Source organism: Ovis canadensis, chromosome 1 (genome assembly GCF_042477335.2).
Source record: "Ovis canadensis isolate MfBH-ARS-UI-01 breed Bighorn chromosome 1, ARS-UI_OviCan_v2, whole genome shotgun sequence".
Lineage (NCBI taxonomy): Eukaryota > Metazoa > Chordata > Mammalia > Artiodactyla > Bovidae > Ovis > Ovis canadensis.
Window position 1 is genome coordinate 227,087,011 of NC_091245.1, and position 27,971 is coordinate 227,114,981.

A 27,971-nucleotide genomic window follows, 5' to 3' on the forward strand; every position below is an offset into this window, starting at 1 on the left:
AGGCAAGGTTCTCTAGAAGGTGTATGTGCTTTGAATCTGCATCCAATATATGACACTCTTTCTCCTATACCCAGGACTCAAGGGTTCAGGAATCATGAAGTGGAAATGGGAGTGGCACCACTCACTCTTAACCCTAGTGACCTCTCAGCAAAATTTTTGTTTCCTTTCCTATGATCTTATGTTCTGCTGGACTAGCAGCCTCAGTCTCTAAGAGAAGAATACTTCTACAAGTAGACACGAAAATGATTTCATTTAACTGAAGTTAAGATTGTTGCCTGGCCACTGTGAATCCCTAATGCCTCAAATCAACAAGCAAAGATGACAGCTACTGTGCTAGCTGGGGTGATGGATGCAGACTACCAAGGAGCAATTAAACTGCTACTGCACTATGGAGGTAAGGACATAAAAGTGATCCTTCAGAGCCCCTCTTAATATTACTAAACTGCTATGGATTAACTGTTTGTGTTCCCCTAAAATTCATGTTGAAGCTCCAATCTCTAATGTGATATTTGGAGGTGGGGCCTCATAACTAATTATTTTTCTCTTTTTTTCCTATTAATAAGAATTTAATAACTAACAGATGTCCTCTACCAGAGCTATCATACATAGTACCTATTCATTCATACTTTACTCATATTTGTGTTGCTGTTTGTTTCTTGGATTTAGCTTTTTTTCACATGTAGTCATAAGTGAGATTTTCCATTTTTATACTATGTTTGTCAAGAGGTTTCTTGAGAACAAGCTAGCTTCATAAAATTTAATGAAAAATATTATTTAGATTTTGACAGCTTAAAATCTATAATAATCAGATATTCTATAATTATAATAATCTATAATTATAATAATCTAAAATTATAATAATCTATAATTTCCTGATTAATGGTATCATTTATTTTTAAAAATCCATATGTCTACCTGATAGTATGAAAGCCTATGATTCTAAGTGAGAAATTGCATTTATGTTTTACACATGTACTGAACTCTCATTAAATTCATAACTTCATCTGTTAGGTAGTTAGAATAGGAAAAGTGAAGTGAAGTGAAGTGAATTCGCTCAGTCGTGTCCAACTCTTTGAGACCCCCTGGACTGTAGCCCACCAGGCTCCTCCGTCCATGGGATTCACCAGGCAAGAATACTGGAGTGGGTTACCATTTCCTTCTCCAGGGGATCTTCCCAACCCAGGGATCGAACCCAGGTCTCCCACATTGCAGGCAGATGCTTTAACCTCTGAGCCACCAGGGAAGAAAAGGAAAAAGGAGTCCAAAATGGCGGTGGCTAAAAGACAAGGAAGGGAAAACCTGCTAAAACAGAACAAAGGAGGGATCGGATTGAGGACCTCAGGTAAAACAAACAACATTCCTGGCTAGCCCAATTTACATAGGGCAGGCCTGAGGAAGGAGAAAAACATATAAAAAGAGGAGCCAAAAACTGGGCCAGGGGCCTTTCTTCTCTTCACATCTTTTGGGTTGGCATGCCCTCACACCACGAGGATGCATTTTCCTTTACTTTCTAAATAAAACCGAGGTGTAACATGGAACTGGTCCATCTGAGGGCTGTAATGCTGGTCCATTGCTTAAAATTTTTGTTATGATGAGACAGAACTGAGGAAATTACAAGCTCCTCTAACACATCAAAACACAGGACATCCATATGTGTTGAAATGTAAAATGTTTAAAACATTATTTCCTGGTCACCTATCTGAGGTCACATCTTTCCTTACAATGAAATAATTTTGATTCTTTGCTTCATTCTCCATATACTTAGTATTATTTTCCTAAATTTTTAAAGATTCATTTTTATAAACAAAATCAAGAGCAAGAATGAACATACTTAAACTAAAAAAATTATACAGAACAAGCATGTGGTTGCAGAGAATAGTTCACACTGAGAAGGAGGCTCTGAAACCTTTTTCAATTTCAGAAAAAAATTAAGACATGTACCCGCCATTGGCATTTGACATATTTTTTCAAAACATCACCTTGTAAGCCTGATGATCTACAATTATATTTGACATAACTCAAATTTTCTTGTTCTTATTTAAAATGCTAATAATCTGGGGAAATTATTATAAAACTTTCCTATGCAATGTTTGGTTAAAACAGTTCCATTGTGCAATATTTAAATTCTATAATATCACTAAACTGAGAAAATTTAACTGTGGAAAAGTGTCCACAGAAAAGATTGGGCTTCCCTGGTGGCTCAGACAGTAAAGAGTTTGCCTGCAGTGTGGGAGACCCGGGTTCAATTCCTGGGTTGGGAAGATCTCCTGGAAAAGGAAATAGCAACCCACTCCAGTATTGCCTGGAAAATCCCATGGATGGAGGAATCTGGCAGGCTACAGTCCATAAGGTGGTAAAGAGTTGGACACAACTAAGTGACTAACACTTTAACTTTCACACACACACAGTTGCAAAAGTAAACAAGAAAAGCTACTGGTACATGCAGTGACATGAATTTATGCCAAAGTGTTATCCTATGTCAAAGAGGCCAGACATATTTTTTTTTATTCATTTATAAAATATTCCAGAAAAGGAAAAAAAAAATCTATTGTGATAAAAACCAAATAAGTGATAGCCTTGAAGACAAAGTAAGAGGGATGCCAGCCATAAGGTCCTGGAAGAAGTTTCACAGGAAATGGAAATAATCCATACCTAATTGGGGCTATGTTTATAAGAATGAATGCATATGCTAAATCTCCTAAAAAAATACAAGTTAGTGCATCATATCAATTATACTTCAATAAAATCTTTTAGAAAAAGTCACAATCAGTTATCAATAGTTTCATTCATCCTTAATGAAAAATCAAATTATAATTGTATCTAGAGAAATAAGGGATTTGAGCAGAAATTTCAAACAGATGGTCTTGGGAGAAACACATTGAAAAAAAGTTGAAAGTGTAACCCACGTGGACTATCTGAGGAACAATATACAGCCCAGTTCTAAATGTACTTATGTATATAATAAAGTGTATTTACTTGGTGATAGGTTGTGACTGCTTTAGTAGCAAGTGCAGCTGTGGTACTGGTGTACTTTATGAACCACACATTAATTTCTTTATACCTCCATGCCTTTGTCCTATAAATGATGGCTTTTTACAAATTATGAGTATCCTTCTTTCATTAGAAATATAATGAAGACTTAAGAAATGTTCATAAAAATAGGTAGAGGGAATTTAATCTAGGAATGTCAGGCTGAACCTTGTAACTCTTAAATATTCTTTCACAAACACACACACAAACACACACAAACATGAGCCCAGTAGCCTGTATTTGTTATAATTGGTTTATTATTGTCAAGACTATCTAGCTATTTTTTATGGAATTTAGAACCTGCTGTGTTAGCTAATGACTTAACTAGATTGATATTTAGTCTGCTGCTGTTGCTGCTAAGTCGCTTCAGTCATGTCTGACTCTGCGACCTCATAGACGGCAGCCTTTCTCCAATTCATGAAAGTGAAAAGTGAAACTGAAGTCACTCAGTCATGTCTGACTCTTTGCGACCCCATGGACTGCAGCCTACCAGGCTCCTTCGCCCATGGGATTTTCCAGGCAAGAGTACTAGAGTAGGTTGCCATTGCCTTCTCCAATATCTAGTCTAGATTATGTCTTTCAGACACTCCTTGCTATAGAGTTCACAGAAAATATAATAAACTAAAAAGCTGTTAAAGTGATTATATTATTTACAACTTCAAAACTACGCTAGTTGCACATTATATATTTTTCATATTTATATGTATAAATGTATGTCTGTGTATGTGGTGGTTGTGTGTGTGTGTAGATATGGACAACATCTAAAAACCTATACTGGATTTTGCTTTAATGAATTCTTGTCTATCATAATGCTTTCATGGAAATAGTGTAAAATGATAATAATTTTTAATGCACTCAAACCTCTAAACCTACCATCTTACAAGAATGTAAGTTAAAAGCTGTGTCAGTCAGAGCATGATTAGGTAGGTTCATATGCAGAACAGATGGGAATTTTGGAAATGTTGCTTTTGCTAAGTGTATGTGAAGGAAAAGTACAGATGATTATTTTCTGTACATATCTCTGTGTGTATCTGTGTATGTGAGTGTAAACTATAAGTTCTGAATACAACCTAAGTCAGTATGTTATAAAATACACTTAATGTATCATTTAGGGCTTCCCTGGTGTGCTGCAGTCATGGGGTCGCAAAGAGTCAGACACAAGTGAGCACCTGAACTGAACTGAACGGGTGGCTCAAATGGTAGAGAATTTGCCTGCAATGAAGGAGACCTGGGTTCAATCCCTGGGTTTGGAAGATTCCCTTGAGAAAGGAAAGGTTACAGATCATTTAGTGCACTACTTAAACTCTGAATATGTGATGTCTTTGGCACCCATACAAGTCCGTAAAAGCTAAAGGAGCCTTTCCTTGATTTCTGTCTGTATTTGCTTCCAAGTGAAAGTGAAAGTGAAGTCGCTCAGTCGTGTCCGACTCTTTGCGACCCGTGGACTGTAGCCCACCAAGCTCCTCCGTCCGTGGGATTCTCCAGGCAAGAATGCTGGAGTGGGTTGCCATTTCCTTCTCCAAGCACATGGTAATTGATGGATGTTTACAGTAGTGCTTTATGAAATATGCAGTGGTCAATCACCCTGAACCAGCTCTGACTTGACTACAGACCCGGAACCTGTGTAGCTGGAACTTCAGAGCTTGACTACAGCAAGGAACCTGTGGAGATGGACCTGGAGGTGTCTGAAAGTGACTTTTCCTTCATTACCATGCTACTCATGGGGAGAAAGGGGAAGAAGAAGAGGTTTGCACTCTCTTAGGCACAATTCATGCCTGTGCAAAGATATATGGAAGACTGCATGGCCCAGCTGCTCCTGGAAATTTCCACCACCCCCCCCCCTTTTTTTTTTTTATGACATGTCCATCTCATGACATGCCTATCTCTTATCCCTTAAAATTTCCTTACTCCCCACCCTTCACAGATGAGGTATTTTTAGAGCATAAGCTCTCCCTCTCCATTCTTTGATCAACGAATACAGTTTCTCCTCTGCTACACTGAACCTGGTTTCTTTTGACCGGCATTTGTATCTCCAGGCAAATAACTCACTGAGTGGTCCTGGACCCACTGGAGATCAGTAATAGTTACATAAACTTCCTCAGATCATCAAGCAATGCCATTGGAGGAGATAAATACATACAAACACATTTTATGATTACAGTGGCTAATTTTCTCTAGTGTTTTTCACAGACACAGGAATGTATTACAAAACCTTAGAACAAATGCCATTTCATGGTTCCAGACAAATAAATATTAAATAGCAATGCACTCCCTCATTCTTTAATAAACTGGGAAATGTCCTAATGGAAAGCTTAGACTTCTACTGATCCTAGAAACATGCATCATATTACAGAAAGGGCAAGGCATTAACAGTCTATGTTGGAGTTTCATCTTCAAAATCTGTTAGAATTGTGGTCTTGGGATATTGTTACCTGAGGCTGCTATTTCATCTGAAGAATGAAAACAATAAATTCCCAAATTTTCATGAAGATAAAATGAGATTTTTTAAAAAATGCAAATCTTTGTCCAATTATTGATGATATAAATAAAATCATATGTATAGTTTGTACAAGTAAAAATTTTTATATATTGGCACATCTCAATGATATTTAAAATGTGTTCACATCTTCATTATTTCTGCCTCAGTCAAATAGGAAATAAGATAACATTTGTGTTTAAAGCAGTTTAACAAGACCACAATTAGAGAGAGTCTTATCTCCACATTTTTGCATTCAATCTTATGTGGTCATAAGAGTTAGTAGGCACTTTCATCTTTAACTTATTCATATCATAATAAAATGAATACTCAAAACTAAATTTTATGGCTTTAAAAAAATTAAAGTATATTATTGAAATTAATTTTGAATTATTTCAATCAGGGGTGTAGTTAAAAAATATAAGAACCTATGTAGGATAATAGTCTCTAAGTATTTTAATCAAATATAAAGAGTTCCCTCAATAAATGAAATACTTTTAAATATGCTTTTACAGAAGAAAATATAAACAATTCCAATTTAAATTAAATTTGAATTAGAATTTCTGAAAAATAATGAAATCCAGTATGTGTACTGGTTTATTACAGGTAAGATAAAACTGCCACAAGCATTAAAGATTTTGACAGGATATTCATGTTGATGAATATTTTGCTCATTTCCCTCAGGACAAAAAGGATAAATTAATTATTATTTGGCAGATGGTTTAATTGTAGGCCATTGGCTGGAGAGAAAACTATGATAGAAATCATACACAATATTTATTGATAGCAAAAGTAAAGGACAGTTTTAAGGAGTTTCAGGATATCATTTCCACAATATCTGCTTAGTTCTCATCATCTGGAAATTTTTTTCAAAAGCTCAGTTTAGAAAATTATGAAATCGTTTCAATTTCCACATGAGTGAATTTTTTTATTTCTGTAAGCTTTTTTCAAAGATTTAACCAAAAATTCAAATAATTTTTAAAGTAATGACATTAACAATAAAAAAATTTGAAACTGAATAGGACCAAAAGCCCCTCTGTGGCCCCCATTTGCTGTTTGTAGAATAAACTCTAAGTCTTCTAGGTCTTCCCTGAGTTTCAAAGAGCTGGCACAAGCAGTTAATAACTAAAGAAGTGAGAGAATGCAGAAACAAAGGAAAAGAAAATAGAAAAGTAATGGCAATAATTTAGCAATAAAACAGATCCTAGTTTCTCCTCAAGAGATACATATACAACCTGACATGTACTTTTGAGTTGTTCTACAGGACTAAGACCACCCCCACAAGAAGAAAGAACATGGTAACTACATGCTGGGCACAAGCAAAGAAACCCCGATTAGCTGGAATCAGAAGGTCGATGACTGAGATTCCTGAACCATCACCCTGTTACCTCAATACCGATCAATCAGAGGAAAGTCATATACCCTGCAGCTCTCATCCCAAATATTGCTTTTCTAAAAGCTTCAGTGAAAACTATCAGGGAGTTTGGGTGTTATGCATATGAGCTATCTGTTCTATTTGCTTGGAACCTGCAATGAAAGCTGTATTTTCCTTCACCACATCTAGGTGTGACTAAATCAGCTTTGCTGCACTACTGGCAAGCAGACCCAAACTGCATTTAATACCAATCTGATTATATGCATAATATATAAATAATAAGATTCCTTGTTTCCTTTGATAAAATAAGATTATTATTGTTTTTAACTTTAATTGGGATATGTGAGCTTCCTCTGAATTAAGTTTTTCAAACTTTCTAGAAGCATTTATGATTACAGAAATAAGAAGTAAAAAAAAAGAAAAAAAAAAGGTTACATTTAAGTATTCCATGAAGAAGCCAGAGATAACTTAGTGCTGGTGTCTGAGCAAATTATCAGCTCTAAGGCTGGTTTAAGTGTCTTGAGCCTCAATGGGTGTCACATGATAGATCAAATGTCTTAGCTAAAGAGAGAACCCTTGTTCACCAAAAGAAGGGATAGAGACATTTTGTCATGTCCCACTCTCTGTTGCCTAGATTAAATACTCACTGAAAGAGATTCAGTAGCAGGAGTGCTGCTCTTAAAATGATAAAGGCAAAGACTTCCCTTTATTTGTTGTTCAAACTAATAAGAATGTTGTTGTTTTGTTTTGTTTGCATTCTTTACCACTGAGTCACCAGTGAAGTCAATGTGAATGTACGTACAGGTAGCACAAATAACAGAAAACAGAACAGTAGAAAGATAAAGTGCAAGTCCTGTCAGGCTCTTTGAGACCCCATGGATATACAGTCCATGGAATTCCCCAGGTCAGAATACTGGAGTGGGTAGCCTTTCCCTTCTCTGTGGGATCTTTCCAACCTAGGGGTTGAACCCACGTCTCCCCTGTAGCAGGCAGATTCTTTACGGACTGAGCCACAAGGGAAGTCCAAGAATACTGGAATAGGTAACCTATCCCTTCTCCAGGGGGCCTTCCTGATCCAGGAATCTAATCAGAGTCTCCTGCAATTGCAGGCGATTTCTTTACCAACTGAGCTATCAGGGAAACCCACAAGAGACAGAGGATATAGATTTTAATGCAGTATCTATATTATGGAAAGTACAACTCCACAAGGAATAGTCAACTATTCATAGAAAATTGAATAGATAACAAATTTAACTTTAAATTAAAAGTCTGCTGCCTGCCCCCTACCCTACACCCACCTCTCCATTTCTTAAATAGCAATGTCTAGAACTACTCTTTGGAGAAGGCAATGGCAACCCACTCCAGTACTCTTGCCTGGAAAGCCCATGGGCAGAGGATCCTAGTAGGCCGCAGTCCATGGGGTCGCGAAAAGTCAGACAAGACTGAGTGACTTCACTTTGACTTTTCACTTTCATGCATTGGAGAAGGAAATGGCAACCCACTCCAGTGTTCTTGCCTGGAGAATCCCAGGGACTGGGGAGCCTGGTGGGCTGCCGTCTATGGGGTCGCAGAAAGTCAGACACAACTGAAGCAACTTAGCAGCAGCAGCAACAGAACTACTCTAGATCCACTCTATGTCAACTTAGTCACAAACTTAGAGAGAAAAATTCTAAATTGTCTAAAATCAATACTTCATGCCCATCAGAAACATGTTTCAACACAGCTAATAATGCTGTTCCTGAGGTAACTGCTGCAAGAGACAGGAAATGCACAGCCCAAGGTTGTACTTTTAAATACTATGGATTTACATTTAATGACTGTGCTTAAGTTCTGTTTGAAAGAAAAGGTCTTACCCCCTCATTGGTTTCCTTCTGTTTAGGTTCTGAGTTTTTGGCTTCCTCCAGCTTGAATCCTAGTCTCTCTGAGTGCTTAGTTGCTCTGTCGTGTCCAACTCTTTGAGACCCCATTGACTGTAGCCTGTCAGGCTCCTCCGTCCATGGGATTGTCCAGGCAAGAATACTGGAGTGGATTGCCATGCCGTCCTCCAGGGCATATTCCCATCCTGGGATTGAACCCAGGTCTCCTGCATTGCAGGCAGATTCTTTACCATCTGAGCCACCAGGGAAGCCCAGTTTTTCTAGTCTTACCAAAAAAAAAAAAAAAAGAAAGAAAGAAAAGAAAACAACCTCTTCCTGCTTATACTGGATCTTCTTCTCATTCACCACTTTTCCCCTCCACCTCTTCCACCACTATTTTGTAGGCTGCTAAAGTGCTGGTTTTGTTTCATATTTTAATTTTAATTGATTTTAGACTAATAAAAAAGCTGCAAAAATTAGAGCTTCTCCTTACCCTGCTTTCTCTAATATGCATACATATATATATATATAGCACCATATTACAATTATAAAGAACAAAAATTATTGGTACAATATTACTAACTAAACTACACACACTGTACAAAATTTATGTTTTTTTTTCCTCTAACATTCTTTTCCTGTTTGGGATCCTAAACCAGATCCCACACTAGTTGTTATTGTTATTGGGCTTTACTTAGTCTCTTCCAGATTGTAACAATTTCATATTCTTTCCTTATCTCTCACAACTTTGCCACTGTTCATGAGTACCAATAAGTTATATTTTGTAAAATGTCCCTCAATTTATATGTTTGATCATTCCATGATTGGAATCAAGTTAGGCAAGTTTGGCAATAATAGCACAACAGAGATGCTTGCCTTTTTCAGTGTGTCATATCAAGGCGTCCATGATTTTGAATTGTCATTACTGGTGATGTTATCATTCATCACTTGGCTCAACAGATGCCTTCTGAGTTTCTCCCTGTGCATTACTATTATTCCTTTTGTAGTTAATATCTTGAAGGAGAAACTTTGAGATTAGTCAAATCCTGTTCAATAATGCATTTTTTACTTCAATAGTACTATGCATTTAATGTTTAAAATAAGAGATGTTTTTTCTATAATTTTAATGAAAGTTTGCAATGGGAAAGTAAAGACAATGTGCTCAAATTTCTCATTTGAACAGGTAGGAAGCATTATGCTTTTTAAATGTTTTAATTTTGGTGGTAATGAGGAAAAGTAAGGATATCTAAAAGGTCATTCTAAATTGCTATTTTGGATACTGAAAATGATCTGGCTTAAATAAACAAAAATCAAGAGAATTTCATAATTCAGTACAAGATGGCTGAAACAAAGTTTTATTTTTACTGGTTATCAAGTTTTGTTTCCCTATATAGTATAGTAATATAATTTCTCAGTTGACCTTAAAGTAAACCAAAAATTTCAAGGCATTATTTCTGATATAAAAGTCTGGGCAAAAAAGACCAGTCTAATATGTTCCAGCTTCCAATATGCTGTTTAATCTATATTTTCTGGACGCTTTTTAGTGAGCCTTCAGTTCAGTTCAGTTCAGTTCATTTCAGTCACTCAGTCGTGTCCAACTCTTTGTGACCCCATGCATCACAGCATGCCAGACCTCCCTGTCCATCCCCAACTCCCGGAGTTCACTCAAACTCATGTCCATCAAGTCAGTGATGCCACCCAGCCATCTCATCCTCTGTCATCCCCTTCTCCTCCTGACCCCAATCCCTCCCAGCATCAGGGTCTTCTCAAATAAGTCAGCTCTTTGCATCAGGTGGCCAAAGTATTGGAGTTTCAGCTTCAGCATCAGTCCTTCCAGTGAATACCCAGGACTGATCCCCTTTAGGATGGGCTGGTTGGATCTCCTTGCAGTCCAATGGACTCTCAAGAGTCTTCTCAAGCACCACAGTTCAAAAGCATAAATTCTTTGGTGCTCAGATTTCTTCACAGTCAAAATTACACATCCATACATAACTACTGGAAAAACCATAGGCTTGATTAGATGGACCTTAGTTGGCAAAGTAATGTCTCCACTTTTGAATATGCTGTCTAGGTTGGTCATAACTTGCCTTCCAAGGAGTAAGTGTCTTTTAATTTCATGGCTGCAGTCACCATCTGCAGTGATTATGGAGCCCCCAAAAATAAAGTCTGACACTGTTTCCCCATCTATTTCCCATGAAGTGATGAGACCAGATGCCATGATCTTAGTTTTCTGAATGTTGAACTTTAAGCCAACTTTTTCACTCTCCTCTTTCACTTTCTTCAAGAGGCTTTTTAGTTCCTCTTCACTTTCTGCCATAAGGGTGGTGTTATCTCCATATCTGAGATTATTGATATTTCTCCCAGCAATCTTGATTCCAGTTTGTGCTTCTTCCAGCCCAGTGTTTCTCATGATGTACTCTGCATACAAGTTAAATAAGCAGGGTGACAATATACAGCCTTTATGGGCTCCATGTCCTATTTGGAACCAGTCTGTTCCATGTCCAATTCTAACTGTTGCTTCCTGATCTGCACACAGATTTCTCAAGAGGCAGGTCAGGTGGTCTGGTATTCCCATCTCTTCCAGAATTTTCCACAGTTTATTGTGATCCACACAATTAAAGGCTTTGGCATAGTCAATAAAGCAGAAATAGATGTTTCTCTGGAACTCTCTTGCTTTCTCGATGATCCAGTGGATGTTAGCAATTTGATCTCTGGTTCTTCTGCTAGTGGAGGTGATGGAATTCCAGTTGAGCTATTTCAAATCCTGAAAGATGATGCTGTGAAACTGCTTCACTCAATACGCCAGCAAATTTGGAAAACTCAGCAGTGGCCACAGGACTGGAAAAGGTCAGTTTTTATTCCAATTTCGAAGAAAGGCAAGGCCAAAGAATGCTCACACTACCACACAATTGCACTCATCTCACACGCTAGTAAAATAATGCTCAAAATTCTCCAAGCCAGGCTTCAGCAGTACGTAAACTGTGAACTTCCATATGTTCTTCCTGGTTTTACTAAAGTACTTTTAAACTACAGGAATATTTTTAAAATAGTGTTGGTTTTGACCAGCAAGATTAAACATTTTCTAATCATGAAATAGTATACACAGCCTGGTATGAAATATATGGTATGAATAGAAATGTCCATGTCTGAAATGTGAACTTCCTGAAATAATAAGTGGATTCATTTATCTGGGTCTCATTTTAGAAACTAAAGTCTTTTATTTTTCTTTTTACTTTACAATACTGTATTGGTTTTGCCATACATTGACATGAATCCACCACGGGTGTACATGTGTTCCCAAATATGAACCCCCCTCCCACCTCCCTCCCCATAACATCTCTTTGGGTCATCACCGTGCACCAGCCCCAAGCATGCTGTATCCTGCGTCGGACATAGACTGGCAATTCGATTCTTACATGATAGTATACGTGTTACAATGCCATTCTCCCAAATCATCCCACCCTCTCCCTCTCCCTCTGAGTCCAAAAGTCCGTTATACACATCTGTGTCTTTTTTGCTGTCTTGCATACAGGGTCGTCATTGCCATCTTTCTAAATTCCATATATATGTGTTAGTATACTGTATTGGTGTTTTTCTTTCTGGCTTACTTCACTCTGTATAATCGGCTCCGGTTTCATCCATCTCATTAGAACTGATTCAAATGCATTCTTTTTAACAGCTGAGTAATACTCCATTGTGTATATGTACCACTGCTTTCTTATCCATTCATCTGCTGATGGACATCTAGGTTGTTTCCATGTCCTGGCTATTATAAACAGTGCTGCGATGAACATTGGGGTACATGTGTCTCTTTCAATTCTGGTTTCCTTGGTGTGTATACCCAGCAGTGGGATTATTTGATATTTAAAAATTACATTTAAAAACAAATCATTCATTTTAAATTCTACTTTATAGACTGAAGTTTCTACCACTGATTTCACCTATTATTCTATTTTCTATGTTTTTTTAACTTTTTAATGTTTTTTATCACACAAACTGGAGCTTCCTAGGTGGCACAAGAGGTAAAGAACTCGCCTACTAGTGCAGGAGGCATTAGAGATTGTGCTGGATCAGAAAGATCCCCTGGAGTAGGAAATGCAACCTGCCCCAGTATTCTTGCCTGAGAAACCCCACGGACAGAGGAACCTGGAGGGCTACAGTCAACGAGGTCCCAAAGAGTCAGACACAACTGAGCAAGCATGCACATCACTTAAATTGCCTTGTGAATACATTTTGTTCTCAATTTCTAAGTACTTCTAGATTTCTATTTTGTTCCATCTGTATTTCAATTTGGATGAACAAAGCAATATATTCTTAATATCCCTGAAGTGATTTTGTATTGTCCTACTTTTAATGGTTGCTTTAGATATTAGTTAATTGGATATTTTATGCTGATAATAATAAAAATCAGAATAAAATATAAAATACTAGTTTTTCCTACATCACACTTATTCATTAATGTAAATCATATAAATCATTAGTATTGCAAGTAGCTTCTTTTCAGACCATTAACATTTTAAAATTAAACAATCATTTAAGAATAAGTATATAGAACAAAATTAAGCAAATTGTATACACAAATATTAAGTATAACTTTAAGAAATGGTCAAATATAGACCAAAAAATAGTTTATTACAGGCAATTTCACAAATGTGGCACTTATTAGGTTAAAAATCACAATAATTTTTTTTATATTTGAATACTACAATTAGAATGGCAGAAATATTGAGACTTCATCAAATGTTACTTTTGCCAGAAATAGGGAAACACACTGGGGCTTCCCTGGTGGCTCAGGCTTCACTAGCAGCTCAGATGGTAAAGAATCTGCCTGCAGTGTTGGAGACCTGGTTTCAATCCCTGGGTAAGGAAGATCCTCTGGTGAAGGGAATGGCTACCCACTTTATGTTCTTGTTTGAAGAATTCCATGGACAGAGGAGCCTGGCAGGCTATAGTCCACGGGGTAGCAAAGAGTCTGACAGGACAGAATGACTTTCACTTTCACTTTTCCTGGTAGCTCAGCTAGTAAAGAATCTGCCTGCAATGCAATTTGGATTCCTGAGTCAGGAACATCCCCTGGAGAAAGGGATAAGCTACCCACTGCAGTATTTTTGGACTTCCCTGATGGCTCAGCTGGTAAAGAATCCACCTGCAATGCGGGAGACCTGGGTTTGATCCCTGAGTTGTGAATATCCCCTGGAAGAGGGCATGGCAACCCACTCCAGTATTCTTGCCTGGGAAGTCTCATGGACAGAGGAGGCTGTGGGCTATAGTCCATTGTGTTGCAAAGGAGTTGGACACAACTTAGTAACTAAACAAAACAAAATAATGACATAGTTTTTAAACAGTTTTCTTATAAAAATATACTTTGTGCAAAAATACATAAATATCATATGTACATAAATATACATACATATCAATAAGGTTTATTTTCTTTGTGAAACATACAGATTCAATGTTCTATACCTAGAGCTAAACCTGCTCTAAATATATATGACTATGAAAAACCTTATTGTGTAGACAATTTTCTTTGACACCATAATTTTAATAATTGCATAAAACCAAACAATCAAGAAGAAACATCAAATGTAAAAATTGTGTTATTTTCATACTTGGCTGGTCAGCTGACTGATTCTCGTAATTAATTTAAAACATTGTTATTTTGAGATGTCTCCTTTCTTTCCAGCTTCATTGTAGTTTTTACTTAGTGTCAGACCGAATCCCTCATCATCAACACTAAAAGCCTTAGAGGATGCATTTTTAATTAAAAGAACTAATTACCTTTGAAATTTAAGTGACTTTATACTTCTGCCACATACAGTACTTTATAACAAAAGTTTATTGGCCTCTTTCTCTTTGATTATATTTAGAAACAGAAATATTGTCTCAAAGGAGTATACAAAAGTAAACTAGATGCCACATTGGATTTTGAACTTATTTAAGACATTACTTTGCCAACAAAGGTCCGTCTAGTCAAGGCTATGGTTTTTCCAGTAGACATGTATGGATGTGAGAGTTGGACTGTGAAGAAAGCTGAGCACTGAAGAATTGACACTTTTGAACTGTGGTGTTGGAGAAGACTCTTGAGAGTCCCATGGACTGCAAGGAGATCCAACCAGTCCATTCTGAAGGAGATCAACCCTGGGATTTCTTTGGAAGGAATGATGCTAAAGCTGAAGCTCCAGTACTTTGGCTACTTCATGCAAAGAGTTAACTCATTGGAAAAAACTCTGATGCTGGGAGGGATTGGGGGTAGCAGGAAAAGAGGACAACAGAGGATGTGATGGCTGGATGGCATCACCGACTCAATGGACATGGGTTTGGGTGAACTCAAGGTGTTGGTGATGGACAGGGAGGCCTGGCATGCTGCAATTCATGGGGTTGCAAAGAGTCGGACATGACTGAGCAACTGAACTGAAGACATTGAAAGCTTGAAGTTTATAAATGTCTTTTTCTTAATCTTTAACATTTTAAGATGCTGTTTCTATTACTGCAAGAAGGAAATATGAAAAAGATGACTTTTCTTTGCCCCTTGCCCTATATAGATATTCCATTTTAGCTGTCATGACATAGTTTGTCAAATTATGTCCTAGAGAACAGACATTAAGATTTTCAGTTTTTCTTTAGCTGTGGCAACTTATTGAATGACAAATGTTGCAGCCATATTTATTACAGAAATGATGCTGGTGAATTTTTGAAAATTTGCTATCCACATGAATTAAGTTTTCTGGGTTTTATTCTTAGGCCATATGCTAAATTCCAATTCATCTTCATTTCTATCCCTTAGAAGAGAAAAGAACCTTATTAATAAATATTTGAAACAATGCTTTTGTTATTTATATTCAGATGAATTCTCAGGTAGGACAAGATTTAATCATGCAGTCTGTCAATAGTAGCACAAATTTAGTTTTTGAAAACCAGGTATATATTTTTTTCTCAGAATAATGTCCCCTTTTTTATAAGTCTGTTTTTATAAATCTATATAACCAAGTGTACCTAAAATTTTAACATATGACTGGCTTCCATTTCCTTTATGAATAACCCTATTTACTTAGTGACTACAATGGAAAGCCTTTAAAAAATTGTTTAAAAGGAAGTATGAAGACTATGAATTCTAAGGTTTCTAAAGAAATTTCCACTCTTTGTGGAGAAAAATAAAGTCAAATATTCTTCAGTCATGGAGAAGGAAATGGCAACCCACTCCAGTGTTCTTGCCTGGAGAATCCCAGGGACGGGGGAGCCTGGTGGGCTGCTGTCTCTGGGATCGCACAGAGTCAGACACAACTGAAGCGACTTAGCAGCAGCATCACAGCATTCTTCAATCAAAAAGTGAAAAAGCTAAAACCTAATAATAAATTTAGTATTAACCTAGTAATTGTGCAACATTACATAAGCTACTTTTCTTTTTATAAGTAAGATTAATTGCTGTGCCTAACTTATGGGATATCATGAGGATTAAAACACAGTAGTTATCAGGATTTTTGATACATGTTAAAACACTTGGTGGCTCAGACGGTAAAGCGTCTGCCTACAATGCGGGAAACCTGGGTTCGATCCCTGGGTTGGGAAGATCCCCTGGAGGAGGAAATGGTAACCCACTCCAGTACTCTTGCCTGGAAAATCTCATGGACAGAGGAGCCTGGTAGGCTACAGTCCTTAAGAATCGGACACGACTGAGCGACTTCAATTTCACTTTCACTTTTCAAAACACTAAATAATAGTTAATTATGGAAAAATACACAGAACTCACTATAAAGGCCAGATCAACTTTATAAATAGAAAAATAAAACACATGAAGCAACAGGTAAAATGATGTCTAAGTGATAGACGCTAATTTGTGCTTTTTGAAACAGAATTTGAGTATGCTGCTGCTGCTGCTGCTAAGTCGCTTCAGTCGTGTCAGACTCTGTGCAACCACATAGACGGCAGAGATAAAAATGACAGTAGAAAATTCAGAGTTCAAAACAATTCACACTAGTCATAGTGATCTACTAGCCTGCTGACAGCAATAAAAGAAGTATGAGACATCTATTACTATTATCTTTTGACCTTAGAAATAAAAGTCAGTACTTATATCAGCAAAAATGGGTTTATTCCAAAGAGCAGGGAATTGTAATTCAGGACGAGCTAGCCATGGCAAAAGCAATAGGCAAGTTCAACAAACAAAGGAAAGGATCATTATTTTATAGAGAAAAAGAAAGAAGTTAAAATAGGTTGTTTGAATAAAAATCCATTGGAGCAAAGTGAGATTTCACGTGATGACAGTTTCTCATTGGCCAGTTGCTGGAGTAGTCAATTTCTTATAGGGAATAGAATATATGTTTCCCTATTGGGGGCTGTTATTAATGATCCTTTTCTGTTGATGATTTGTTTTGTGGCCTGTAATTGACAATTCTTCCTGTAATTCATATGGAGTGTTACTGCATGAGAGATCCGTTTCCAATTCCATTTTAGTGAAGTCCCCCTTTATTAATTTTTACACATTCAACAGTAATGGAAATGAAAAATGTATTTAATAAGCAATAAAACAAAACAAAGATTTTGCAAATAAACATCAAATTTTATGTTTTGTGGCATTATAGTAAGTAAATGCAATTTTTAGACTTAAAGGATTCTAGCTGGCAGTGGAAATCAGAATGGAAGAATAGATGAGGATGGAAGTAAGGAGGTGATATTGAAGCAGATATGAAACCAAATTAAGTGTGAATTTCCAGGACTTTAAAGTAAAAGTGAATCCAAGTCATATCAGAATAAAATAAAATATAATTTTATTACATAGTTTCAAAGTTTAAATAGATGGAAACCATGTAATACATTAAAAAGAAATGGTTCAAGTTGCAGCTTTTTCTTTTACCTCTGTGTACCTTGATAGAGCAAGATAAATAACCAAAGTATAGTTTCCTCTTTGATAAAATGTATATGATGTACTATGAGCAAGATAATATCTCCTGGTATTATCTCATAAAATTATGTCATTAGATCTAGCTTCTGTTTGAATAGTTTTTTGTTGTTTTTTTTTTTGTCTTTGATAGCCAATACAAAGATAGTATGTATAATCCTTAGCATGAAACTGTGGTAACATGTAAATTAAATAAATGACATTAGAATTGTGAACATTAAGAAAAGGACTAGATCTCAATCCTTCAAGAATTGGAAGACTGTATTATACTTTTAAATAATAAGAATTTAGAGGACAAGAAGTTTGGGGCTGGTGCAGGTAGAAGAGAATTATACTGCAATATATTATGCACCTGGTTTGAAAAGGATGTTCTCTATCAGGTGGAATTAAAATAAAACTACCAGAAGCACAGAGTTTCTATTAAAGAAACAGTTTTCTTTTGTTTAAGTTATTAAAATTCAAATGTCTTTATTAGATTTTTGTCTTACCTAGTTTTATTTTTCCCCAGTGGTAATAACTGTCTAATACCACACAACCAATTTAAATTCAATCCAACTGATAAAACAGATCGTGTTATACCACAAGGGATTCTGACCAAACTCTCTAACTCTGCTTTCCCACAGAGATTATATTCATAAATGTTTCCTCAGCCATTATCCAAATTACAAAGCAAAAGTAAACTTTTATATAAATATAGTTTGAAAGCAGGTGGTGTTTTGATTATTTGCATCTGAACATTCTAATGAAGCCATGGGATATGAATAGATGGTAATTTATTGAAAGAAATGAAAAGGGAGTTTTTAGATGAAAGCACAGGGTAAGAAGAATGCTTCATGAAATAACCAAGTATGAAATTTAAATTCTCCTGCTGAGTCAAATATGCCTTGACAATGTCAATGAACTTGGAGAAAAATGACAGAATGCTATTATATGCTCAAGTTTCCAAAATCCATGCTGTTAGCTATTGTAAATATTGCAGTATACCACGGAAAGGAATGCTTTATGTTTATATTCATTTTTTTGCCTAAATATTTTGCCTTTTAGATTGCTATAAATTACAGCTGAGTTCAGAAGATATGTAATAAAGATTTATAAAACTTTTCCCCCTTTAAAAAAAATAAAATGGCAGTACATAGTTGACTTCTGACTTTAAACTTTATTATATATTTTTAATCTTAGTTATTATCTACAAAGACCATAAATTCCCTTATCCTCAATATGCCTACAACTGTGTATGTTAACTTTTTGGAAATATTTTCACTCTCATTGCTGAACATGTAGTTACAGAGTCCAGTGAAAGTAGAAATGGTCAATTGTATCAGAAAGCTACTATTTTTGTTCAATTGAAAAAAAAAATTACCAAAGGCCTCGGGGAAAAAATATTTGCCAAATAACATGTAAAATGAAAAATCACAATTTAGAATATTCTTTTTAATTATCACAATAAACGAAATAGGTTTGTTTAAAATTCTGAGGCCTATGGCAATAATTTCTATTTTTAAACATTTGATAAACATGTTAAAATAAAGATCTGTAACATGTGAATTAATAATTATTTCTATTAACTTTTAGTTCAGTTCAGTTAGGTGCTCAGTCATGTCCAACTCTTTGCAACCCCATGGACTGCAGGACTCCAGTCCTCCCTGTCCATCACCAACTTCTAGAGCTTACTCAAAATCATATCCATTGAGTTGGTGATGCCATCCAACCATCTTTCTGTCATCCCCTTCTCCTCCTGCCTTCAATCTTTCCCAGCATCAGGGTCTTTTCCAATGAGTCAGCTCTTCGAATCAGGTGGCCATGGTATTATAGTTTCAGTTTCAACATCAGTCCTTCCAATGAACACCCCAGACTGATTTCCTTTAAGATGGACTGGTTGGATCTCTTTGCAGTCCAAAGGACTCTCAAGAGTCTTCAACACCACAGTCCAAAAGCATCAATTCTTCTGCGTTCAGCTTTCTTTATAGTCCAACTCTCATATCCATACATGACTGCTGGGAAAACCATAACCTTGACTAGGTGGACCTTTGTTGGCAAAGTAATGTCTCTGCTTTTCAATATGCTGCTATTAACTTTAACAACACAGAAGTAGAATAAGGTTGAGTTTATGGGTAGTGGTAGGTATATTTTAATGAGAACAAAAATTTTACCATATATTTTATGCTGTCATCATTTAACAGAAAGTTTAGTATCATAATTTATTGCTCTTTCTGACTCACATACCAAGTCAGTCACCAGTTACTATTAATAAAACCCAGTAATATTTGTTAAAATTGGCTACTTTTCATTCTTCACACTTCTGCCTTCATGTAGACCTTTATCTTCTCTTATTTGAACTATTTTAAGGGTCTTTCTTGCTTTTCTATACCAGACTTTCTAGCTTAATACATTCTGAATATGCCTTTCAAAATTACTTTTAAAAGAAAACAAATAATTTTACTCTACTATAAACCTCTTTTGTTTATACAAATTATAAGGTATAAAAACCACTTGCTAATTTGGCCCTTATAATTTGGCCCAATCCACTCTCTCCTGTATCCTTTCAATTCGTCAGTTCCCACAGACATGCATTTTCACTTTACATTGAATAGAATACTGTTCCAGATTTTTTCATGAGTCATTATCTACATATATTATTTCTTCTGCCATGAGTGACCATAATCATTAATAATTTGATTAGCAATTTATATATGTCCTCTCAGACTTGGTTCAGTTGTCACCATCACAATGAAACTATCCCTAATCTTTCTAGGAAGATTTGGTTTCCCAGTCTTATAATTTCCTGACACTTAATTTTCTACACTATAATAAAACTTACCACATTCATGGTCATTAATTTGTTAAGACCTTTTGTTATTAAATGGATTATATGGGTCTGTAGAGATGGTTAGATAGCACCACCAATAAGGTCAAGAATTTGAGTAAAATCTGGGAGATAGTGGAAGACATTGGAGCCTGATGTGCTGAAGTCCTTGGTGTCACAAAGAGTGGGACATGATACCATGAGTGAGTAACAATAACATGAACTCTGATACAACAAAGAAGAGGTTGGTGAACAAACATGGGACCTTATATCAAATACATAATCTCTTGCTTCACCGTGGAACTCTTGAATCAAACTCTGGATTTTTTATTTCGAATTTTTAAAGAAATCTTCATGTGGTTAGTTTTTAAAAATTCTGCTGTAATATATATATAGATATATAGATAGATAGATCTCTATCTATATATCTATATATCTATATATATATATATATATATATATATATATGTATCTATCTATCTGTCTATCTATGTGTGTGTGTTAGTCGCTCAGTCGTGCCCGACTCTTTGTGACCCCATGGACTGCAATCCACCAGGTTCCTCTGTCTATGAGATTTTCCAGGCAAGGATACTGGAATGGGTTGCCATGTCCTTCTCCAGGGGATCTTCCCAATCCAGGGATCGAACCCAGGTCTCCTGCACTACAGGCAGATTCTTTACCGACTGAGCTACAAGGGAAGCCTATCTATAAAGGAAATCAACCCTGAATATTCATTGGAAAGACTGATGTTGAAGCTGAAGCTCCAATACTTTGGCCACCTGATGTGAAGAGCCAACACATTATAAAAGACCCTGATGCTGGGAAAGATTGAGGGCAGGAGGAGCACAGGGATGACAGGATGAGATGGCATTACAAACTCAATGGACATGAGTTTGAGCAAACTCCAGGAAATGGTGAGGGACAGGGAAGCCTGGCATGGTGCAGTCTATGGGTTCGCAAAGAGTCAGACACAATCTATTTATCTATATATGTATATATGTGTATATACATATATAGATAGACAGATAGATCTCTCTCTATATATATGTATATTTATATTCACCTATTCATTCTTTGGACCAAGTACAGAACTCAATATTTACCAAATGAAGAACATTTTAAGTTTGAACTTAGTACTATGAATTTTACTGATAAATTATATAATTTAAATGAGTTTTATTATACATTTGATAATAGTAAGCCATATAAAAAAGTTATTTTTTTCCTATTTTAAACTTTTATGTTAGTGATACTAAGAGGAATAGCAATTCATCAGCATTCCATTTTAAATATTAAAATCAGGGGTTAGTTCGTCAATTAGTTCTCTTCCTTGTGCTGTGTGCATAGTTGCTCAGTAATGTCTGACTCTTTGTGACCCCATGGACTGTAGCCCACCAGGTTCCTCTCTCCATGGGGATTCTCCGGGCAAGAATACTGGAGTGGGTTGCCATACCCTCCTCCAGGGGATCTTCCAAACCCAGTGAATCAAACACACAGGTCTCTTGTGTTGCAGGCAGACTCTTTAATGCCTGAGCCACCACTGAACTCTTACTAAATTATCTCTAAAATGTATGTGGATAATATATATATTATCCTATGTAACTGATTTGCCTATGATAGAATGCTCTTGAGAAAATCCACATTTGTGCAATTAAAGCATTTTTTTTTTCGACTTGCATTGAATTTCCTGTTAGCAGAAAACTTACTTATTCAGGACATATAAGCTAATAAGACTAAATCTAAACACAAGTTCCTGCTGCTTAAGGGACAAGTAAGTCTGAAGATTTATCCAGGGCTGACTGCAAGTCATCAATTTGGGACAGTGGTTCTTTAAATTAAGTTGCTTGATATGGACTAACCACTGAATTTTAGGCTGTAAGTCGCTCTCTCCTTGGCTTAAATGTATCGAAACGAAATTCAGAAAAACTCAAGGAGCTCTCTGGTCTGCCTCTAAGGATCTACTAATATGGTCAATTGAAGATATACAGATTACAGATTAATAATCAATGAGAGCTCATTTCACCTAAGAGAATAATATCCCTCAAAGTTAATCATAATGGAAACTCATTTTATAAGACCCTTTTATAAGACTGAAGAAACATGTTTATGCAGGTGCAGGTTAAAATGAAAATATAATTGAGAAAAATAACTCTGTACACTCTCTGAAAGATAACCATAATGATTAAATACACATATTACCAAGGAAAAATGTTTTAATTCCTAAAGTACACTTTTGGGGGGCTTGGTTCATATGAGAAAGTTTTACTCTATGAAGCTGCATGACTGTACAAAACAATTTCTATGGTTTCCTGTTTCATGAAACTAGAAAAGAAAATCACTATTAACTTAAAAAATATTAAAATTATCAATAATTAAAAACTTCAATATATTAATTATTTGTTTAACTGTAGGTGTTGATGCTAAATGCTGTTCTCTTCATTCATTAGCCTATTTTAAAAGCTGGATACTTAGTACTGCAGACTATAATTATTAATTAAAAAAAACAAGAGCTCATATTACTTGCTTTCAAGGTGGAAGCTTGAATAAAAGCTTTATGAGTTGAAGCCTTTCCACTCTTGGAACATGGATATATTTCTGAGAAGAAATGTTTTCTTTGGTTTTGGCTTTTTATGTGTATGATTTTAAGTATAAAAATGTAAAGTTGAAATTATGTCCTTTGATACTGATCCCATTTGCATCTCCTAACATAATGAAAATATTGCACAATTAAAAGTTCTTGAATCTGTCTTACCGTGAATTGGCCAAGAGGCAGTGAATCTGCCAAAAAGAAGTAGAACAGCTGTGAAGATGCCAACACAATTGAGTACTCCATATCTACATATTTCTAAATATGGAAATTTATTGTACACTTATGGGCATAGAATGACAATGGGGTCAATTCAACCATAAGGCAATGCTGAGACACCTTCATTTTGACCTTTTCTCTTGGCATAAGTTATGTCTTAATGAATGCATGTCTAGTCACAGACTGTAAGTGCATATGGGGAAAAAAGAAAACATAAAACATGATGTCCACTTATGAAATAATAATTTTAAAATGCTATTTAATCAATTAACTGAAAATAGGCAAGCAATATTTAATTTTATTTGAGACATAGTATATTGGATGTCATTCATGTATAATTAATTAATGTAAAATATGAATTTTCCTAATTAAAATGAAGCTAATTACATTTATTTTTTTTCCTCAAATTTTCTTTATCAGTGTAGAATCTTACTTCATCACTCCTATTTGCCAAACTCAGGCAAATTCAAAGTATCAAAATCCACCTGTCTTCAGGTTACAATGATCAGGTAGCAAAAATAGATCCATAATGTTTCAGAGATTTTCTTGGTATCTAATTTTCAAAATTACTCTCCAATTGTTTTTTTTCAAAGATAAAAAGTTAATGTAGTCTTTTCTGTAAGATTTTTATGAGACCTTTTTAAAATTGTTAGCTTTATTCAAACAAATTTTTCATATTCAAACTGAGTTTCATAACAGGGTAAAATAATTACTGGGTTATGTCCAAAAAGTAATTTATAAGTGAGAAATGACACTTTATACTTATTCATTGATATATTCAGTATTATAATTTACGACTACACACCAAACCCTAAGCCCTGGTCAGAATATTTCCTTGCCCTATAAAACAGAAATAATTTTATATATGGTTATGGGAGTTTTAATAATAGCCCATAAAAGGCTATATTCCTAAAGTGAAATTGTGCCATTATTCCATTGAGGGTTTCTAATTGTATTTTGAAATTATTTTTCCAATTATGGAATGCTTAATCATGTGATTAAGATAGATAAAAGAAAGCATATTGTTTCGCATATGCACTTGAGATTGTTAAATTACAAAAGTATTTTACATATCAAAGAATATTATTATATTATTATTTGCAGGATTCATTTTCTCTCCTCATGTATAAAAATGATTATTTTAGTTTCTAGAAATATTATAGAAACTAGACAAATGTAGACAAATGTAAACATTATATAACATTAGAGAACCTGAAGTTGCAAGTTCAATGAGAAAGGAAACTGTGGCTTTCACCAATATACAACATTTTATAATTTGACTTTTGTTTTATTGATCAAAATTCCAAGTAAAAATAATTATAATTATTTTAAAAAAGTCATACACTGAACAGGAAAGTTACTCAGTGGTGTCTGACTCTTTGTGATCCCATGGACTACACAGTCCATGGAATTCTCCAGGCCAGAATACTGGAGTGGGTAGCCTTTCCCTTCACCAGAGGATCTTCCCAGGGATGGAACCCAGGTATCCTGCATTACAGGTGGATTCTTTATCAATAGAGCCACCAGGAAAGCCTTACCATACACTGCTGCTGCTGCTGCTAAGTCACTTCAGTCGTGTCCAACTCTGTGCGACCCCATAGACGGCTTCCCACCAGGTACTCCATCCCTGGGATTCTCCAGGCAAGAACACTGGAGTGGGTTGCCATTTCCTTCTCCAATTATCATACACTAGACTGCAGCCATGAAATTAAAAGATGCTTACTCCTTGGAAGAAAAGTTATGACCAACCTAGATAGCATATTCAAAAGCAGGGACATTACTTTGCCAACTAAGTTCTGTCTAGTCAAGGCTATGGTTTTTCCTGTGGTCATGTATGGATGTGAGAGTTGGACTGTGAAGAAGGCTGAGCGCCGAAGAATTGATGCTTTTGAACTGCGGTGTTGCAGAAGACTCTTGAGAGTCCCTTGGACTGCAAGGAGATCCAACCAGTCCATTCTGAAGGAGATCAGCCCTGGGATTTCTTTGGAGGGAATGATGCTGAAGCTGAAACTCCAGTACTTTGTCCACCTCATGCGAAGAGTTGACTCACTGGAAAAGACTCTGATGCTGGGAGGGATTGGGGGCAGTAGGAGAAGGGGACGACAGAGGATGAGATGGCTGGATGGCCTCACGGACTCGATGGACGTGAGTCTGAGTGAACTCCAGGAGTTGGTGATGAACAGGGAGGCCTGGCGTGCTGCGATTCATGGGGTTGCAAAGAGTTGGACACAACTGAGCGACTGAACTGAACTGAACTGAGGTTTTTAAGGTTTCTAAATACAATAAGCCACTTCCTTATAGTCTGAACATTTTCTAAAATTATGTACTGTGTTTTGTCTTCATTTTTTGTACTAGATTCTACTGACCTATGGAGAAGGCAATGGCAACCCACTCCAGTATTCTTGCCTGGAAAATCCCATGGATGGAGGAGCCTGGTAGGTTGCAGTCCATGGGCCTGCAAAGAGTCAGACAGGACTGAGTGACTTCACTTTCACTTTTCACTTTTATGCATTGGAGAAGGAAATGGCAACCCACTCCAGTGTTCTTCCCTGGAGAATCCCAAGGACGGCGGAGACTGGTGGGCTGTCGTCTATGGGGTCGCACAGAGTCAGACACGACTGAAGCGACTTAGCAGCAGCAGGAGCTACTGACCTATATCTACTCTCTGAATAAATCACTTTAAATCCAAAATAAACATTACCTTTGTTAATTTTGAGTATTTGGAATAGTTTAAGAACAAAGCAACAATTTTAATTTTAGAGAAAGATTAATGTGGAAATAATTACATTGTTAAAACCTCAGATTATTGAACTTTTGTTTAATTTCTAAACCTAATGACATGTTGGCACTCAGAAAGGGACTTAAATATGTTACTGTTCTATATTTGAAAGCATTTATGTAAGTAAATTGAATAAAGAGGGAAAGAAAGAAAGAAAGGAAAAAAGGAGGAGGGAGGAAGGAAGGAGAGAGAGAGGGAAAGTAAATGCATTACATGGTTTTCAGGTAAATCTGAGAAAAAAAGTATAACATTCATTCACTAAACATAATGCTTTTTACTAAATAGTATTTCAAACATCTGTATATTATTCACTATCCAGGCAGGTATTTTACTAGATGCACAGTAGGATTATTAGCATATATAAAATATTTAAAATAAGTTTTATCAATATAAGAAAGCTAGCTAAGGATTCCTGCTGCTACTGCTGCTGCTGCTAAGTCGCTTCAGTCGTGTCCGACTCTGTGCGACCACATAGACGACCGCCTACCAGGCTCCCCCGTCCCTGGGATTCTCCAGGCAAGAACACTGGAGTGGGTTTCCATTTCCTTCTCCAATGCATGAAAGTGAAAAGTGAAAGTGAAGTCGCTCAGTCGTGTCCTCCTCTTCATGGACACCATGGACTGCAGCCTACCAGGCTCTTCTGTCCACGGGATTTTCCAGGCAAGAGTACTGGAGTGGGGTGCCATTGCCTTCTCCAAGAATTCCTAGCCATATGCAATAATATAAAGTCACTGTATTGATTTAGAAAAAGAGTGATGAAAAGGATAAATTTTAATTTTCCAAATTCTGGTTTAACAGTTTACATAGATAGTTTTTAAATAGTAAATAGCAAAAAAAAAAAAAAAAAAGTAAATAGCCTTATATCTAATCTATTCCACTGATTTCAGAAACATACCATAATGGACATATATCTGAATCTTTGGGCAATGCAAAACTGTAATCCTTTTCCATTATGCAACTAAGCAAATGACATTAGAATATAATCAAATTTCCTCAAGGTTAAGTGATCTATAGTTGGACATTTCTTATGCATAATTACCTTTGAGTTATATTTCCACAGTTCCTTAGAAAGCTTAAGTGTTCTGAAGTATAAGTTTATTATTATGTTAGACAAGTCAAAATTAGCTGGAAACACCATCCTTGGCAACCATAATAAAATTCACCATACAGCTAAAAAGAAATACTGCAGTTTATTTTAGTGCTCACTTATAATTTGAGCATTCAAAGGAAGCATAAAGCCTGGTCTATTTAAAATATCTTGTTTTTCACTATGCTGAGAAAAAATAGGGGAATGATAATGCAAAATATGTATTTTTGATTAGAAGAGAACTAAGAGCCAATTTTAATGAAAGCTTACAACACATTTAGTTAATGTGCATTTGACATAGACTAGCAGGAAAAACAATATCACAATAAAAGTATTTTAAAGTATTTTCCAACTGTCTAGTTGACTATGTTCAAGCAGTTAATTGTATTAACCATTATACCTTAGTAATACTGATGAGAAAATTCTTATTTAAGTGTCTGCCTATGTTCATTTTCTTAATAGCAAGAGTAAAAAACAAAATGTAAAGTCTTCTTACATTAAATATCACATTCTTTCCACTTGTAAAATGTAATTCAAAACTCAGATGAAAGGGGGAAATCTCTCACCCACAACACAAACAGAAAAACTTGTGGCACCCACAGAAGGTATGGATGGAGTTGGATTTCTTTCCTCCCAGCTATGCATATTTCAGGTCTAGGGATAGGAACAAAGATATTACTAAAAAGTGATGCTGAACTGTAAGTTATGGAGTGGCAATGGAGTGTTTGCAACTATTTGTGCCAGGGATTATTATTTATTTAAGAAGACAATCTAGAATTAGACAAAGGACTTCAGCAGAATTGAAATGGTGCCTAAGTAGGGCTTATTGAGCCCATACCCTGAGATATGAGACAGAGCTCAGT

General features: G+C 36.0%; 1 pseudogene; it reads left to right on the forward strand.

Annotated features, from left to right (window-relative positions):
- The first annotated feature begins 318 nt into the window (after positions 1-318).
- LOC138443433 (etoposide-induced protein 2.4 homolog pseudogene) overlaps positions 319-27,971 on the forward strand; it is a 200,848-nt pseudogene continuing 173,195 nt past the window's right edge.